Raw genomic sequence first — 5,680 nt, 5'->3', positions numbered from 1 at the left:
GGGACATCATTACTACTACTAGCAACAGAGGAGGGATCCCTCTCCCAGGACGGACAGACGTGCAATAGATGCCGTGTGTAAATTAAGAAGATAATACATGTACAACATAGGTAGACCAAATGTTTGGAAATGCATGTGTCTATAATAGGAGATGAATCCACGAGGATGTCAACAGTCCTGTGGGAGCCATCAGGGAAGTAGGATGATGAGAGTCAGGCAGGACCGCAGAGACAGGTTCAGCCACGACTCAGGATACAGAACAAACACACACCAGAAACAACAGAGACACTCACCATGAGACTGTTCATGTTATTTACCTCATGTATGAGCACTTGTTTTCAGCTCAGTGTGAGAGTCTCATTTTGCTGTCATCTTTAGTGAATGCTGTTCTATCACTGGCGGAGACTCACAGGCAAGAAGCCAATGAGAGTAACATATAAAGCTAATTTGCACAAAATATGTACAGACAAAATATATATGGTACTATCAACATAGTTAGTTACTGGAGCAAAACATGTCAATAATTGAGAAGAATTGCACCAATAATGAGAAATGATCATATATGTCAGCTGAAATCAAACAAGTGCTAATAAATAAAGAGATTATGATATATATCATAATAACAAGTTCTGAATGAACACTGACAACCTTCAAATATTAAATTACTCAGATCGGAACATCCCTAGGGATATTAAGATACAGTCAAGATGAGTTGAGATGACCAGGATTAAGGCCTGCCTTATTTCTAAACCCCTATAGCCTGAAGAAAGTGTCCCACTGGCCCACTGTCTGAAAACTTGTAATCACAAAAACAAATGCAGTTTGTACCGAAGATCCATCGCTCTAAAAACTAAACTCTCCCTTCGATAAACAGAAACACATATGGCCAACTATTATGCAAACTTGGGGTAGGGTGCCTCAGGATACCTGCAAAAAAATAAAAAGGCATAGTCTTAAAGTGTTTGGGAATCATTGCTCCATCAGATCCTTTTTGGGTGTGGTAACAGGTGCAAGAGAGAACACTTCAGATCACATCCAACCACAGCCAGGTTAAAAGAGAGGAGATTAAAAGACTACTTTCCATCGTGGTATTAGGTTCAACCAAATCAGAACTATACAGATCCACTTCCTGTAATGACAGTTAGGCCCACACAGGTTAGGCCCACACAGGTTTTCTGTGCAGAGGGGTCATAACCAGTAGCGTGGCGTGGGAAAAAATGAGGGGAAGGTTGGTTGGTTTTCCACTGACCTTATTTCGAGCTATTTTCCAAAATCCTATGGAGAAATCCCATTGCCTTTTTGTCGAGGGAACCCGAGAGCAGCTTACTTCCGGGTTTTAGGACGCGTCACTGAAACACTGCGATTTGATTGGATTGTGAGGCCAGCCAGCCGCCTCTGGCTTCCCTTGGCATGGCCCTGACCAATCACAGGTTGGCAGGGGCATGACGTGAGCCTTGTCTGATTGATCAATCCCTCCATTTTTTTTCACCAAGGGAAGCCAATTTCGGCTGGCCTCCTCTCGCAACAGAGAGTGCAATCTACTGTTTCACCATAACATCTAGAGGGGCGCTGTTTCACTCTTTGTAAAATACTCAATGAGAATGGGGGAGAGACGGGCCAGCAGCAACACACAACAAAGAATTTCCAAAACTAAACAAAGTGTTTTTATTTATTTATTTAAAATTATAACTACAATCCGAAAAAACAGGGGAAGCCTGGCTTCCCTTGGCCTCCAGGAGGAAACGCCACTGGTCATAACCAAGATTTACTTTCACGTTGAATAAAGTGTTTCAGATCATCAGCATGAACTGTTTAACTTTCTGTGTTCATGTGTCTCACTGCGTTGATCCCTACATTCTGCAGCATTTTCATGTAAATTATGTTTTGACAGTGTTAGACTATCACATCTAATAAAGGCCTCAGAAAACACAAGCCAAATAAACAGTGCAGTGGGAGGTAAATCATGGGGGGCTCAAGTCATTTCCGTCATCTGATTGAAATGATACGTTATTTGCAGCTGCCTTCTCCATTATGTCAGCACAAATTAAAGCATTCAGACATGTGTTATTGAAAATCAATTTCTGTTTCCGCCTCATCTACTCTGCCACTTGAGATATTCACACATTTCTTTCGAGTACCTCCTTCCTGCAGATAAATGTCCTACTAGCAACTCCTTAACAAGTATCGGCATAATCGACAGCAATAGAACAACAATTACTGTACAGCATGGGGAAGTGACTGTAGTGTTGACAGCAATGTGGTTAAAACACACAGAAAGTGATTCATATGTGAATCAGAAGCTGCCAAAACACAACATGCAAGCATATGAAAGGGTTCACTACGCAAACAGAAAACCTGTAGAAAACATACCTCTGTGTTCAGATTCCTGCTCCTCCATTTCAAATAATGTACATGATGTAAATGAACATCTATTCACCATCAATTCAAAATGATCAGTTTATTTCTCAAAAAATACACTAGGCACAAACATCTTAAAGTTATTCAGAGGCTTGGTCCCAGAATGGGATTTTTAAAGCTACAACAAACAATTGGAAACCTCTCACACACTCACAGGTCGTCAGGGCCGGACTGGGACAATAAGTCAGGCCGGGAATTATACACCCAGCCAGGCCACTACCAGTTTTTGTGCCATTTTGCTGGATTTATTTGTCAATATTTACAGCTTTGCTGCCCGTAGTGATAGCCATCTAAACCTACTTCCAAAAAATAAACATGGAGATGGGTTACTATTTAAACAAATGTGCAAATCTATTTAGGAACCTATTCATGTGAACATATTTTAAGTGGGAGTGGACCTCAAATCCTATAGGGGGGTCCGGGGGCATTCTCCCCCGGTAAGATTATTTTTTTAAATGTTGGACTTAAAGTTGGGGTAGGTCATTTTGGAGAAACCAGCTGGAGTGCACTAGAATTTGAAAATACACAACCGGAACAAATCTGCCACTTCCTCACAGAGCCCCTCCTCCAACACACACGAACGCTCACATGACCAATGAGGGCATGAGATAAGTGTGTGCACAGATGGAAGGCTGACAGGCAGGTAGGCCATCCAGTTACTTTAGCCGGGCCGGCTCAGATGATTGGTCGTGCTTTTTACAGCGCCACGGCTTCCACAGATGATATTTTTTAATGGATTTTTTGTCAAAGCACTTCAGATATTCATTGCTATCGAGATGTTAAGAGCATTCCATGGAATATAACAAAAAGTGTATCTTGAGCCGGTTTCTCAAACTTACCTACCCCACCTTTAAATGCATCAATATGGTTCACTTTGAGGGGGAAATAAAGAGAGAGACTACACCCACATGAAACAGAACTGTATACATTTAAATAATCGTAAAATCATAATAACATGGCCATAACCAATAACATACCATATCCAATATGATAAAACATTGAAAATTGTTTTTGGTTCATTTATAGTTGTGAGTGTGTCTGGGCTCCTGAACCAGGCTCACCTGTCTCCCCCCTTCTCCTCTTTGAGGCAGCAGCAAAGACTAGTTTTAGCTCTCAACAAGTTTTTAAAGTTTATCTTACATTTGTTCACCTAGTTAACGTTTTTTTATTATTATTCATGCATATTTTACTAATCACTCTCCCTTCAAATGGAAATATGTGTTTACATGAATGGTGACCAAACAGTGAGACCCACTGAGAACTAAGTTAACTATCTAAACACTCAGCAGAGTCCTTTGCCTCACCTGAGCTGTAGTTATCAGCCTCTCAGTCTGACAGGAGAGGACTCTCCTCCACCTTGTTGTTGAAACGGCTCCTTATATCCGTTAGCGCAGCTAGCTAGCACCAGATGCTAACAACAACAATAGCCTACACGTAACCGATGCGCGCGCTTTCTCTCTCTTGCTCACTTGCGCCACACGTACACACACACCCTCCCGAGCTTGAATGACACACAGAGACCATTCGAGGGCATTAGTGTATGGTCTGTATGAAAGTGGCCATGTGGGCAGGCCACATCATGTAGACAGCCAGTCACCCTCTGTGAGGCAGAGTTAGACCCACATGTACGCAGCGTTGCGTTCACAATACAAACATAGCAAAAATCCTCAGGGCAACAGGCCACTTAGCAGGCCAGGCCATCGGGAAACCTCCCGGTGCTCCCGATGGCCAGTCCGGGCCTGCAGGTCGTCCTTCAATCACCTTGTCCCAAGTTCTCTCTCATAAGTAACTGGCTGGAATAGCTTTAAGACTGGTTTAGTTCAAATTCATTTGAGATCATGCCTCATATTTGCGTTTAAATTCGGCTTTATCTATATCCAACACTTTTGGGGGCGTGTTTTCACATCAGGCATCCCTCTTTGTGAAGCTGACCGTTGAGCGGCCCGACCAAGCAAGGAGGCAGAGGCAGAGAATTCAAATATAGCCCGGTGTGGGCATTTATTCATCGCTGTGGTACAGGATACACAGCCTCAATATTGCTGCCCAGGTGAACACTGCGACACCAGCCACAAGGATCTCACCCACACTACCAGCCTCCTAACAGACAGGGAAACAGAGCCTAAATACACACCCACTAATCAGCAATTAGACACAGGGGGGGGGGGGACAACACAGGGCACCAGGTGAACATAATCAGGAGTAACAGAAAGAACGGGAGGGGGAACACTTTTCAAGATAAAAAAACATGTGCAATATACAAGGCCCGAAGCCGTTAGTCCACAGTGACGAAGTTACCTTCGTCACACTCTTCCTCCTTCACCTCTTCCCCAAATATTCATCCGTGCTTAACATCCAAGTCGTCCCTAAGTAAGATCTCTAGCTATTGAAAATTCTATAACACATAGGTTTGATCAAGCTCTCTGATTGGTCAATAGGCGTGCCTAATCACAAAGTATGACGTGTGGTTTCCATAGCGACGTTTAGCGACACAGCTGTTACACTGTTATACATTGTCTCTCGTTGGAAATCGGTAGCTACAAAATGTCAGATTTTAAAGTTAATTTTGATTTGTTGGGGGGCCTCAGTATTGATGAATGGTTGGACATAGACACAGAACACAAAACCAACGAAAGATTTGCGGCTGTTTCAACTGACGAGTTGAGTGCGTTGGAAAAAAGTCTTAACGAAAAGAGTACATTGGCGTCAACTACCTGGGCTGTCAAATGTCTCAAAGCGTTCTTAAAAACCCAGGAGAAAATGGTGGATTTCGGAACATTGTCCAAACCGGAGCTGAACAGCTTACTTCGCCAGTTTTATGGAAGTGTTAGAAACACTAAGGGCCAGCAGTACGCTATTAGTAACTATGTTGGTTTGAGAGCTGGGATCAACCGCTTCGTTAATGACCCAGGCATGGTGTTTGATGAAAGACAATGCGTTTACCACCTCAAATAACGTGTTCTCCGGACTCACTCACTCAGAAGGGCTGGGCAGGACAAAACTGAACACCATCCCGCTATCACCAACGAGGACCTCGAAATCCTGAGGAAGTCCCGGGCTATGGACCCAAACACACCACGGGCCTCCTCAACAAGGTAATAATAATAATAATAATAGTCCAATAATAGCTACTTTATTGATCCCCAAGGAAATTGTTTTTACAGTAGACATTTCCTACATTACATTACAGGTGTGGTTCGATACCCAACTGCATTTCGGAAGAAGGGGAAAGGAGGGCCTGAGGAAACCCACTCCACATCTTTCG

Source organism: Pseudochaenichthys georgianus, chromosome 3 (genome assembly GCF_902827115.2).
Source record: "Pseudochaenichthys georgianus chromosome 3, fPseGeo1.2, whole genome shotgun sequence".
Taxonomy (NCBI): Eukaryota; Metazoa; Chordata; class Actinopteri; order Perciformes; family Channichthyidae; genus Pseudochaenichthys; species Pseudochaenichthys georgianus.
This window is presented reverse-complemented; position numbering follows the sequence as displayed.